The sequence below is a fragment of the Triticum aestivum genome, chromosome 5B (genome assembly GCF_018294505.1).
Source record: "Triticum aestivum cultivar Chinese Spring chromosome 5B, IWGSC CS RefSeq v2.1, whole genome shotgun sequence".
Lineage (NCBI taxonomy): Eukaryota > Viridiplantae > Streptophyta > Magnoliopsida > Poales > Poaceae > Triticum > Triticum aestivum.
In genome coordinates, this window is record NC_057807.1 from 494,618,189 (window position 1) to 494,633,266 (window position 15,078).

The following is a 15,078-nucleotide window of genomic DNA, read 5'->3' on the forward strand; positions in this document are numbered from 1 at the left end:
TACCGACGATCGAATCTCGGGCAAGTACAATACCGCTAGACAAAGGGAATTGTATACGGGATCGATTGAGTCCTTGACATCGTGGTTCATCCGATGAGATCATCGTGGAACATGTGGGAGCCAACATGGGTATCCAGATCCCGCTGTTGGTTATTGACCGGAGAACGTCTCGGTCATGTCTACATGTCTCCCGAACCCGTAGGGTCTACACACTTAAGGTTCGATGACGCTAGGGTTATAAAGGAAGTTTGTATGTGGTTATCGAATGTTGTTCAGAGTCTCGGATGAGATCCCGGACGTCACGAGGAGTTCCGGAATGGTCCAGAGGTAAAGATTTATATATGGGAAGTCCTGTTTTGGTCACCGAAAAAGTTTCGGGTTTTATCGGTAACGTACCGGGACCACCGGGAGGGTCCCGGGGGTCCACCAAGTGGGGCCACCGGCCCCGGAGGGCTGCATGGGCCAAGTGTGGGAGGGGACCAGCCCCAGGTGGGCTGGTGCGCCCCCCCCCACAAGGGCCCAAGGCGCCTAGGGTTTGGGGAGGGGGTGCCCCACCTTGCTTGGGGGGCAAGTTTCCCCCTCTCCACCCCTTGGCCGCCCCCCTAGATGGGATCTAGGGCTGGCCGCCGCCCCCTAGGGGTGGAAACCTAGGTGGGGGCGCAGCCCCCTCTCCCCCTATATATAGTGGAGGCATAGGAGCAGCCCAACACATGAGTTTCTTCTCCTGTTGGCGCAGCCCTACCTCTCTTTCTCCTCATATCTCGCAGTGCTTGGCGAAGCCCTGCTGGACTACCACGCTCCCCCATCACCACCACGCCATTGTGCTGCTGCTGGATGGAGTCTTCCTCAATCTCTCCCTCTCTCCTTGCTGGATCAAGGCATGGGAGACGTTATCGGGCTGCACGTGTGTTGAACGCGGAGGTGCCGTCCGTTCGGCACTAGGATCTCCAATGATTTGGATCACGACGAGTACGACTCCTTCAACCCCGTTCTCTTGAACGCTTCCACTTAGCGATCTAAAAGGGTATGTAGATGCACTCTCCTTCCCCTCGTTGCTGGTTTCTCCATAGATAGATCTTGGTGACACGTAGGAAAATTTTGAATTTCTGCTACGTTCCCCAACAGTGGCATCATGAGCTAGGTCTATTGCGTAGATTCTTTGCACGAGTAGAACACAAAGTAGTTGTGGGCGTTAATTTTGTTCAATATGCTTACCGTTACTAGTCCAATCTTGTTTCGACGGTATTGTGGGATGAAGCGGCCCGGACCGACCTTACACGTACACTTACGTGAGACGGGTTCCACCGACTGACGCACTTGGTGCATAAGGTGGCTAGCGGGTGCCAGTCTCTCCCACTTTAGTCGGAACGGATTCGATGAAAAGGGTCCTTATGAAGGGTAAATAGAAATTGGCATATCACGTTGTGGTTTTGCTTAGGTAAGAAACGTTCTTGCTAGAAACCCATAGCAGCCACGTAAAACATGCAAACAACAATTAGAGGACGTCTAACTTGTTTTTGCAGGGTATGCTATGTGATGTGATATGGCCAAGAAGATTGTGATGAATGTATGTGATGTATGAGATTGATCATGTTCTTGTAATAGGAATCACGACTTGCATGTCGATGAGTATGACAACCGGCAGGAGCCATAGGAGTTGTCTTTATTTATTGTATGACATGCGTGTCATTGAACAACACCATGTAATTACTTTACTTTATTGCTAACCGGTAGCCATAGTAGTAGAAGTAATTAGTTGGCGAGACAACTTCATGAAGACACGATGATGGAGATCATGATGATGGAGATCATGGTGTCATGCCGGTGACGATGATGATCATGGAGCCCCGAAGATGGAGATCAAAAGGAGCAAAATGATATTGGCCATATCATGTCACTATTTGATTGCATGTGATGTTTATCATGTTTACGCATCTTATTTGCTTAGAACGATGGTAGTAAATAAGATGATCACTCGTTAAAATTGCAAGAAAGTGTTCCCCCTAACTGTGCACCATTGCGAAAGTTCGTCGTTTTGAAGCACCACGTGATGATCGGGTGTGATAGATTCTTACGTTCACATACAACGGGTGTAAGCCAGATTTACACACGCGAAACACTTAGGTTAACTTGACGATCCTAGCATGTACAGACATGGCCTCGGAACACAAGAGACCGAAAGGTCGAGCATGAGTCGTATAGCAGATACGATCAACATGAAGATGTTCACCGATGATGGCTAGTCCGTCTCACGTGATGATCGGACATGGCCTAGTTGACTCGGATCATGTAATCACTTAGATGACTAGAGGGATGTCTATCTGAGTGGGAGTTCATGAGATGAACTTAATTATCCTGAACATAGTCAAAAGATCTTTGCAAATTAAGTCGTAAGCTCGCGCTTTAGTTCCACTGTTTAGATATGTTCCTAGAGAAAATATAGTTGAAAGTTGACAGTAGCGATTATGTGGACAGTAGAAAGCTTATGTCCTTATTGCACCGCTTAGTGTGCTGAACTCCAATCGTCGTTTGTGGATGTTGAGAACATCGGACATACACATTTTGATAACTACGTGATAGTTCAGTTAAACGATTTAGAGTTGAGGCACCAAAGACGTTTTTCGAAACGTCGCGGAACATGTGAGATGTTTCGAGGGCTGAAATTGGGATTTCAGGCTCGTGCCCACGTCAAGAGGTATAAGACCTCCGACGATTTTCTTAGCCTGCAAACTAAGGGAGAAAAGCTCAATCGTTGAGCTTGTGCTTAGATTGTCTGAGTATAACAAATCACTTGAATCGAGTGGGAGTTGATCTTCCAGATGAGATAGTGATGTTTCTCCAAAGTCATTGCCACCAAGCTGCTAGAGCTTCGTGATGAACTATAACATATCAGGGATAGATATGATGATCCTTGAGGTATTCATGATGTTTGACACCGCGAAAGTAGGAGCATCAATTGTTGATGGTTGGTGAAACCACTAGTTTCAATAAGGGAAAGGGCAAGAAGGGACACTTCATGAAATGGCAAATCAGTTGCTGCTCCAGTGAAGAAACCAAAGGTTGAACCCAAACCCGAGACTAAGTGCTTCTGTAATAAGGGGAACAGCCACTGGAGCAGAATTACCCTAGATACTTGGTAGATAAGAAGGCTGGCAAGGTCGATAGAAGTATATTGGATATACATTATGTTAATGTGTACTTTACTAGTACTCGTAGTAGCACCAGGGTATTAGATACCGGTTCGGTTGCTAAGTATTAGTAACTCGAAATAAAAGCTACGGAATAAACGGAGACTAGCTAAAGGTGAGCTGACGATATGTGTTGGAAGTGTTTCCAAGGTTGATGTGATCAAGCATCGCATGCTCCCTCTACCATCGAGATTGGTGCTAAAACCTAAATAATTGTTATTTGGTGTTTGCGTTGAGCATAGACATGATTGGATTATGTCTATCGCAATACGGTTATTCATTTAAGGAGAATAATTGTTACTCTGTTAATTTGAATAATACCTTCAATGGTCTAGCACCTAAAAGGAATGGTTTATTGAATCTCGATCGTAGTGATACACATTTTCATGCCAAAAGATATAAGATAGTAATGATAGTACCACTTACTTGTGGCACTGCCATGTAAGTCATATTGGTGTAAAACGCATGATGAAGCTCCATGTTGATGGATCTTTAGACTCACTCGTTTTGAAAAGTTTGAGACATGCAAACCATGTCTATTGGTGTATACGCATGAAGAAACTCCATGCAGATGGATCGTTTGGACTCACTTGATTCTAAATCACTTGAGACATGCAAATCATACCACATGGGCAAGATGACTGAAGAGCCTCGTTTTCAGTAAGATGGAACAAGATAGCAACTTGTTGGAAGTAACACACTTTGATATGTGCAGTCCAATGAGTGCTGAGGCATGCAGTGAATATCGTTATGTTTTACTTCACAGATGATTTAAGTAGATACTGTATATTTACTTGATGAAACACAAGTCTGAATTATTGAAGGGTTCAAGTAATTTCAGAGTGAAGTTGAAGGTCATTGTGACAAGAGGATAAAATGTCTATGATATGATCATAGAGATGAGTATCTGAGTTACGAGCTTTGGCACACAATTAAGACATTGTGGAAATTGTTTCACAATTAATACCGCCTGGAACACCATAGTGTGATGGTGTGTCCGAACATCATAGTTGCACCCTATTGGATATGGTGCGTACCATGATATCTCTTATCGAATTACCACTATCGTTCATGGGTTAGGCATTAGAGACAAGCGCACTCACTTTAATAGGGCACCACGTAATTCCGTTGAGACGACACCGAACTATGGTTTGGAGAAACCTAAGTTGTTGTTTCTTAAAAGTTTGGGGCTGCGACGCTTATGTAAAAAAAGGTTTCAGGTTGATAAGCTCGAACCCAAAGCGGATAAAATGCATCTTCATAGGACACCCAAAACAGTTGGGTATACCTCCTAATTCAGGTCCGAAAGCAATAGGCATTGTTTTCTTAAATCGGGTCCTTTCTCGAGGAAAAGTTTGTCTCGAAAAGTTGAGTGGGAGGATGGTGGAGACTTGATGAGGTTATTAAACCGTCACTTCAACAAGTGTGTAGCAGGGCACAGGAAGTTATTCCTGCGGCGCCTACACCAATTGAAGTAGAAGCTTATGATAATGATCATGAAACTTCGGATCAAGTCACTACCGTACCTCGTAGGGTGACGAGGATGCGTACTACTTCAGAGTGGTACAGTAATCCTGTCTTGAAGGTCATGTTGCTAGACAACAATGAACCTACGAGCTATGGAGAAGCGATGGTGGGCCCAAATTCCGACAAATGGTTAGAAGCCATGAAATCCGAGATAGGATCCATGTATCAGAACAAAGCATGGACTTTGGTGGACTTGCCCGATGATCGGCAATCCATTGAGATAAATGGACCTTTAAGAAGAAGACGGACATGGACGGTAATGTCACCGTCTATGAAGCTCGACTTGTGGCGAAGAGTTTTTCACAAGTTCAAGGAGTTGACTACGATGAGATTTTCTAGTCTGTAGCGATGCTTAAGCCCGTCGGAATCATGTTAGCATTAGCTGCATTTATGAAATCTGGCAGATGGATGTCAAAACGAGTTTCCTTACCAGTTTTTGTAAGCAAAGGTTGTATGTGATACAATCAGAAAGGTTTTGTTGATCCTAAGGATGCTAAAAGGTATGCTGGCTCCAGCGATCCTTCCATGGACTGGAGTAAGCATCTCGGAGTTGGAATATACACTTTGATAAGATGATCAAAGATTTTGGGTTTATACAAAGTTTATGAGAAACTTGTATTTCCAAATAAGTGAGTGGGAGCACTATAGAATTTCTGATGAGTATATGTTGTTGACATATTGTTGATCAGAAATGATGTAGAATTTCTGGAAAGCATATAGGGTTATTTGAAAAGTGTTTTTCAAGTGAAAACCTGGATTAAGCTACTTGAACATTGAGCATAAAGATCTATAAGGATAGATAAAAAACGCTTAGTGATACTTTCAAATGAGCATATACCTTAACATGATCTTGAAGGTGTTCAAGATGGATCAGTCAAAGAAGGAGTTCTTGCCTGAGATGTAAGGTAGGAAGTTAAGACTTAAGCTCGACCACGACAGAAAAGAGAGAAAGGACGAAGGTCGTCCCCTATGCTTCAGACGTAGGCTCTATAGTATGTTATGCTATGTACCGCACCGGAAGTGTTCCTTGCCATGAGTCAGTCAAGGGGTACAAGAATGATCCAGGAATGGATCATTGGACAGCGGTCAAAATTGTCCTTGGAGTAAATAAGGACATGTTTCTCGATTATGGAGGTGATAAAGAGTTCGGCGTAAAGGGTTACGTCGATGCAAGCTTTAACACCTATCCGAGTGACTCTGAGTAGCAAACCGGATACATATAGTGGAGCAACCATTTGGAATAGCTTCAAGTGGAGCGTGGAAGCAGCATTTACAATATGACATAGAGAATTGCAAAGTACATACGGATCTGAATGTTACAGACCCGTTGACTAAAACCTCTCTCACAAGCAAAACATGATCAAACCCCAGAACTCATTGAAACTTAATCACATGGTGATGTGAACTAGTTTAAGACACTAGTAAACTCTTTGGATGTTGGTCACATGGCGATGTGACCTACCAGTGTTGATCACATGGCGATGTGAACAAGATTATTGACTCTAGTGCAAGTGGGAGACTGTTGGAAATATGCCCTAGAGGCAATAATAAATTAGTTATTATTATATTTCCTTGTTCATGATAATCGTTTATTATCCATGCTATAATTGTATTGAAAGGAAACTCAGATACATGTGTGGGTACATAGACAACACCATGTCCCTAGAAAGCCTCTAGTTGACTAGCTCGTTGATCAACAGATGGTTACGGTTTCCTGACCATGGACATTGGATGTCGTTGATAACGGGATCACATCATTAGAAGAATGATGTGATGGACAAGACCCAATCCTAAGCCTAGCACAAAGATCGTGTAGTTCGTATGCTAAAGCTTTTCTAATGTCAAGTATCTTTTCCTTAGACCATGAGATTGTGCAACTCCCGGATACCGGAGGAATGCTTTGGGTGTACCAAACGTCACAACGTAACTGGGTGGCTATAAAGGTGCATTACAGGTATCTCCGAAAGTGTCTGTTGGGTTGGCACGAATCGAGACTGGGATTTGTCACTCCGTGTAAACGGAGAGGTATCTCTGGGCCCACTCGGTAGGACATCATCATAATGTGCACAAGGTAACCAAGGGGTTGATCACGGGATGATGTGTTACGGAACGAGTAAAGAGACTTTCCGGTAACGAGATTGAACAAGGTATCGGTATACCGACGATCGAATCTCGGGCAAGTACAATACCGCTAGACAAAGGGAATTGTATACAGGATCAATTGAGTCCTTAACATCGTGGTTCATCCGATGAGATCATCATGGAACATGTGGGAGCCAACATGGGTATCCAGATCCCGCTGTTTGTTATTGACCGGAGAACGTCTCGGTCATGTCTACATGTCTCCCGAACCCGTAGGGTCTACACACTTAAGGTTCGATGACGCTAGGGTTATAAAGGAAGTTTGTATGTGGTTACCGAATGTTATTCGGAGTCCTGTATGAGATCCCGGACGTCACGAGGAGTTCCGGAATGGTCCGGAGGTAAAGATTTATATATGGGAAGTCCTGTTTTGGTCACCGGAAAAGTTTCGGGTTTTATCGGTAACGTAGCGGGACCACCGGGAGGGTCCCGGGGGTCCACCAAGTGGGGCCACCGGCCCTGGAGGGCTGCATGGGCCAAGTGTGGGAGGGGACCAGCCCCAGGTGGGCTGGTGCGCCCCCCATTAGGGCCCAAGGCGCCTAGGGTTTGGGGAGGGGGCGCCCCACCTTGCTTGGGGGGCAAGTTTCCCCCTCTCCACCCCTGGGCCGCCCCCCTAGATGGGATCTAGGGCTGGCCGCCGCCCCCTAGGGGTGGAAACCTAGGTGGGGGCACAGCCCCCTCTCCCCTATATATAGTGGAGGCATAGGAGCAGCCCAACACATGAGTTTCTTCTCCTGTTGGCGCAGCCCTACCTCTCTTTCTCCTCATATCTCGCGGTCATTGGCGAAGCCCTGCTGGACTACCACGCTCCTCCATCACCACCACCCCGTTGTGCTGCTGCTGGATGGAGTCTTCCTCAACCTCTCCCTCTCTCCTTGCTGGATCAAGGCGTGGAAGACGTCACCGGGCTGCACGTGTGTTGAACGCGGAGGTGTCGTCTGTTCGGCACTAGGATCTCCGGTGATTTGGATCACGACGAGTACGACTCCTTCAACCCCGTTCTCTTGAATGCTTCCACTTAGCGATCTACAAGGGTATGTAGATGCACTCTCCTTCCCCTCGTTGCTGGTTTCTCCATAGATAGATCTTGGTGACTGTTGGGTTTCATAGTAATTTCAAAAAAAATCCTACGCACACGCAGGATCATGTGATGCATAGCAACGAGGGGAGAGTATTGTCTACGTACCCAACACAGACCGACTGCGGAAGCGATGACACGACGTAGAGGAAGTAGCCGTACGTCTTCTCGATCCAACCGATCAAGTACCGAAACTACGGCACCTCCGAGTTCGAGCACACGTTTAGCTCGATGACGATCCCCGGACTCCGATCCAGCAAAGTGTCGGGGAAGAGTTTCGTCAGCACGACGGCGTGGTGACGATCTTGATGAACTACAGCAGCAGGGCTTCGCCTAAACTCCGCTACAGTATTATCGAGGAATATGGTGGCAGGGGACACCGCACACGGCTAAGGAATAGTGGATCAACTTGTGTCAACTTGTGTGTCTTTGGGGTGCCTCTACCTCAGTATATAAAGGAGCCAAGGGGGGAGGGGGCGCCGGCCAAGAGAGAGAGGCGCAGGAGGAGTCCTACTCCTACCGGGAGTAGGACTCCCCCTCCAATCCTATTCCAACTAGGATTCCCAAGGGGGAAAGAGGGAGAGGGGTGGCCGGCCACCTCTCCTAGTCCTAATAGGACTAGGGGAAGGGGGGAGGCGCGCAGCCCCCTTGGGCTGCCCCTTTCTCCTTTCCACTAAGGCCCATGATGGCCCATATGGCTCCGGGGGGGTTCCGGTAACCTCCCGGTAACCCGGTAAAATCCCGATTTCACCCGGAACACTTCCGATGTCCAAACATAGGCTTCCAATATATCAATGTTTATGTCTCGACCATTTCGAGACTCCTCGTCATGTCCGTGATCACATCCGGGACTCCGAACAACCTTCGGTACATCAAAATTCATAAACTCATAATATAACTGTCATCGTAACCTTAAGCGTGCGGACCCTACGGGTTCGAGAACAATGTAGACATGACCGAGACACGTCTCTGGTCAATAACCAATAGCGGGACCTGGATGCCCATATTGGCTCCTACATATTCTACGAAGATCTTTATCGGTCAGACCGCATAACAACATACGTTGTTCCCTTTGTCATCGGTATGTTACCTGCCCGAGATTCGATCGTCGGTATCCAATACCTAGTTCAATCTCGTTACTGGCAAGTCTCTTTACTCGTTCCGTAATACATCATCTCACAACTAACATATTAGTTGTAATGCTTGCAAGGCTTATGTGATGTGTATTACCGAGAGGGCCCAGAGATACCTCTCCGACAATCGGAGTGACAAATCCTAATCTCGAAATACGCCAACCCAACATCGACCATTGGAGACACCTGTAGTACTCCTTTATAATCACCCAGTTACGTTGTGACGTTTGGTAGTACCCAAAGTGTTCCTCCGGTAAACGGGAGTTGCATAATCTCATAGTCATAGGAACATGTATAAGTCATGAAGAAAACAATAGCAACATAGTAAACGATCGGGTGCTAAGCTAATGGAATGGGTCATGTCAATCAGATCATTCTACTAATGATGTGACCTCGTTAATCAAATAACAACTCATTGTTCATGGTTAGGAAACATAACCATCTTTGATTAACGAGCTAGTCAAGTAGAGGCATACTAGTGACACTTTGTTTGTCTATGTATTCACACATGTATTATGTTTCCGATAAATACAATTCTAGCATGAATAATAAACATTTATCATGATTATAAGGAAATAAATAATAACTTTATTATTGCCTCTAGGGCATATTTCCTTCAGTCTCCCACTTGCACTAGAGTCAATAATCTAGATTACACTGTAATGATTCTAACACCCATGGAGCCTTGGTGCTGATCATGTTTTGCTCGTGGAAGAGGCTTAGTCAATGGGTCTGCAACATTCAGATCCGTATGTATCTTGCAAATCTCTATGTCTCCCACCTGGACTAGATCCCGGATGGAGTTGAAGCGTCTCTTGATGTGTTTGGTCCTTTTGTGAAATCTGGATTCCTTTGCCAAGGCAATTGCACCAGTATTGTCACAAAAGATTTTCATTGGACCCGATGCACTAGGTATGACACCTAGATCGGATATGAACTCCTTCATCCAGACTCCTTCATTTGCTGCTTCCGAAGCAGCTATGTATTCCGCTTCACATGTAGATCCCGCTACGACGCTTTGTTTAGAACTGCACCAACTGACAGCTCCACCGTTTAATGTAAACACGTATCCGGTTTGCGATTTAGAATCGTCCGGATCAGTGTCAAAGCTTGCATCAACGTAACCTTTTACGATGAGCTCTTTGTCACCTCCATATATGAGAAACATATCCTTAGTCCTTTTCAGGTATTTCAGGATGTTCTTGACCGCTGTCCAGTGATCCACTTTTGGATTACTTTGGTACCTCCCTGCTAAACTTATAGCAAGGCATACATCAGGTCTGGTACACAGCATTGCATACATGATAGATCCTATGGCTGATGCATAGGGAACATCTTTCATATTCTCTCTATCTTCTGCAGTGGTCGGGCATTGAGTCTTACTCAATTTCACACCTTGTAACACAGGCAAGAACCCTTTCTTCGCTTGATCCATTTTGAACTTCTTCAAAATTTTGTCAAGGTATGTTCTTTGTGAAAGTCCAATTAAGCGTTTTGATCTATCTCTATAGATCTTAATGCCTAATATGTAAGCAGCTTCACCGAGGTCTTTCATTGAAAAACTTTTATTCAAGTATCCCTTTATGCTATCCAGAAATTCTATATCATTTCCAATCAGTAATATGTCATCCACATATAATATCAGAAATGCTACAGAGCTCCCACTCACTTTCTTGTAAATACAGGCTTCTCCGAAAGTCTGTATAAAACCAAATGCTTTGATCACACTATCAAAACGTTTATTCCAACTCCGAGAGGCTTGCACCAGTCCATAAATGGATCGTTGGAGCTTGCACACTTTGTTAGCTTCCTTTGGATCGACAAAACCTTCCGGTTGCATCATATACAACTCTTCTTCCAGAAATCCATTCAGGAATGCAGTTTTGACATCCATCTGCCAAATTTCATAATCATAAAATGCGGCAATCGCTGACATGATTCGGACGGACTTAAGCATCGCTACGGGTGAGAAGGTCTCATCGTAGTCAATCCCTTGAACTTGCCGAAAACCTTTTGCGACAAGTCGAGCTTTGTAGACAGTAACATTACCATCAGCGTCAGTCTTCTTCTTAAAGATCCATTTATTCTCAATTGCTTGCCGATCATCGGGCAAGTCAACCAAAGTCCATACTTTGTTCTCATACATGGATCCCATCTCAGATTTCATGGCTTCAAGCCACTTTGCGGAATCTGGGCTCACCATCGCTTCTTCATAGTTCATAGGTTCATCATGATCTAGTAGCATGACCTCCAGAACAGGATTACCGTACCACTCTGGTGCGGATCTTACTCTGGTTGATCTACGAGGTTCAGTAGTATCTTGATCTGAAGTTTCATGATCATTATCATTGGCTTCCTCACTAACTGGTGTAGGTGTCACTGAAACAGTTTTCTGTGATGAACTACTTTCCAGTAAGGGAGCAGGTACAGTTACCTCGTCAAGTTCTACTTTCCTCCCACTCACTTCTTTCGAGAGAAACTCCTTCTCTAGAAATGATCCATTATTAGCAACGAATGTCTTGCCTTCGGATCTGTGATAGAAGGTGTACCCAACAGTTTCCTTTGGGTATCCTATGAAGACACATTTCTCTGATTTGGGTTCGAGCTTATCAGGTTGAAGTTTTTTCACATAAGCATCGCAGCCCCAAACTTTAAGAAACGACAACTTTGGTTTCTTGCCAAACCACAGTTCATAAGGCGTCGTCTCAACGGATTTTGATGGTGCCCTATTTAACGTGAATGCGGCCGTCTCTAAAGCACAACCCCAAAATGATAGCGGTAAATCTGTAAGAGACATCATAGATCGCACCATATCTAGTAAAGTACGATTACGACGTTCGGACACACCATTGCGCTGTGGTGTTCCGGGTGGCGTGAGTTGTGAAACTATTCCACAGTTTTTCAAATGTACACCAAACTCGTAACTCAAATATTCTCCTCCACGATCAGATCGTAGAAACTTTATTTTCTTGTTACGATGATTTTCAACTTCACTCTGAAATTCTTTGAACTTTTCAAATGTTTCAGACTTATGCTTCATTAAGTAGATATATCCATATCTGCTCAAATCATCTGTGAAGGTGAGAAAATAACGATATCCGCCTCGAGCCTCAATATTCATTGGACCACATACATCGGTATGTATGATTCCAACAAATCTGTTGCTCTCTCCATAGTACCGGAGAACGGTGTTTTAGTCATCTTGCCCATGAGGCACGGTTCGCAAGTACCAAGTGATTCATAATCAAGTGGTTCCAAAAGTCCATCAGCATGGAGTTTCTTCATGCGCTTTATACCGATATGACCTAAACGACAGTGCCACAAATAAGTTGCACTTTCATTATCAACTCTGCATCTTTTGGCTTCAACATTATGAATATGTGTATTACTACTATCGAGATTCAATAAGAATAGACCACTCTTCAAGGGTGCATGACCATAAAAGATATTACTCATATGAATAGAACAACCATTATTCTCTGATTTAAATGAATAACCGTCTCGCATTAAACAAGATCCAGATATAATGTTCATGCTCAACGCTGGCACCAAATAACAATTACTTAGGTCTAATATTAATCCCGAAGGTAGATGTAGAGGTAGCGTGCCGACTGCGATCATATCGACTTTGGAACCGTTTCCCACGCGCATCATCACCTCGTCCTTAGCCAATCTTCGCTTAATCCGTAGCCCCTGTTTCGAGTTGCAAATATTAGCAACAAAACCAGTATCAAATACCCAGGTGCTACTGCGAGCATTGGTAAGGTACACATCAATAACATGTATATCACATATACCTTTGTTCACCTTGCCATCCTTCTTTATCCGCCAAATACTTGGGGCAGTTCCGCTTCCAGTGACCAGTCTGCTTGCAGTAGAAGCACTCAGTTTCAGGCTTAGGTCCAGACTTGGGTTTCTTCTCTTGAGCAGCAACTGGCTTGCTGTTCTTCTTGAAGTTCCCTTTCTTCTTTCCTTTGCCCCTTTTCTTGAAACTAGTGGTTTTGTTAACCATCAACACTTGATGCTCCTTTTTGATTTCTACCTCCGCAGCTTTCAGCATTGCGAAGAGCTCGGGAATAGTCTTGTTCATCCCTTGCATATTATAGTTCATCACGAAGCTCTTGTAGCATGGTGGCAGTGATTGGAGAATTCTGTCAATGACGCAATCATCTGGAAGATTAACTCCCAATTGAATCAAGTGATTATTATACCCAGACATTTTGAGTATATGCTCACTGACAGAACTGTTCTCCTCCATCTTGCAGCTATAGAACTTATTGGAGACTTCATATCTCTCAATTCGGGCATTTGCTTGAAATATTAACTTCAACTCCTGGAACATCTCATATGCTCCATGACGTTCAAAACATCGTTGAAGTCCCGATTCTAAGCCGTAAAGCATGGCACACTGAACTATCGAGTAGTCATCAGCTTTGCTCTGCCAGACGTTCATAACATCTGGTGTTGCTCCAGCAGCAGGCCTGGCACCCAGCGGTGCTTCCAGGACGTAATTCTTCTGTGCAGCAATGAGGATAATCCTCAAGTTACGGACCCAGTCCGTGTAATTGCTACCATCATCTTTCAACTTTGCTTTCTCAAGGAACGCATTAAAATTCAACGGAACAACAGCACGAGCCATCTATCTACAAAGAACATAAACAAGCAAGATACTCTCAGGGACTAAGTTCATGATAAATTTTAAGTTCAATTAATCATATTACTAAAGAACTCCCACTTAGATAGACATCCCTCTAATCCTCTAAGTGATCACGTGATCCAAATCAACTAAACCATGTCCGATCATCACGTGAGATGGAGTAGTTTCATCGGTGAACATCATTATGTTGATCATATCTACTATATGATTCACGCTCGACCTTTCGGTCTCCGTGTTCCGAGGCCATATCTGTATATGCTAGGCTCGTCAAGTTTAACCTGAGTATTCTGCGTGCGCAACTGTTTTGCACCCGTTGTATTTGAACGTAGAGCCTATCACACCCGATTATCACGTGGTGTCTCAGCACGAAGAACTTTCGCAACGGTGCATACTCAGGGAGAACACTTCTTGATAATTTAGTGAGAGATCATCTTATAATGCTACCGTCAATCAAAGCAAGATAAGATGCATAAAAAGATAAACATCACATGCAATCAATATAAGTGATATGATATGGCCATCATCATCTTGTGCTTGTGATCTCCATCTCCGAAGCACCGTCATGATCACCATCGTCACCGGCGCGACACCTTGATCTCCATCGTAGCATCGTTGTCGTCTTGCCAATCTTATGCTTTCACGACTATTACTACCGTTTAGTAATAAAGTAAAACATTACATCGCGATTGCATTGCATACAATAAAGCGACAACCATATGGCTCCTGCCAGTTGCCGATAACTTGTTTACAAAACATGATCATCTCATACAATAAAATTCAGCATCATGCCTTGACCATATCACATCACAACATGCCCTGCAAAACAAGTTAGACGTCCTCTACTTTGTTGTTGCATGTTTTACGTGGCTGCTACGGGCTTAAGTAAGAACCAATCTCACCTACGCATCAAAACCACAACGATAGTTTGTCAAATAGACTCCGTTTTAACCTTCGCAAGGACCGGGCGTAGCCATACTTGGTTCAACTAAAGTTGGAGAGACAGTCGCCCGCAAGCCATCTCTGTGCAAAGCACGTCGAGGGAACCGGTCTCACGTAAGCGTACGCGTAAGGTTGGTCCGGGTCGTCTCATCCAACAATACCGCCGAACCAAAGTATGACATGCTGGTAGGCAGTATGACTTGTATCGTCCACAACTCACTTGTGTTCTACTCGTGCATATAACATCAACATAAATAACCTGGCTCGGATGCCACTGTTGGGTTTCGTAGTAATTTCAAAAAAATTCCTACGCACACGCAGGATCATGTGATGCACAACGAGGGGAGAGTATTGTCTACGTACCCAACGCAGACCGACTGCGGAAGCGATGACACGACGTAGAGGAAGTAGTCG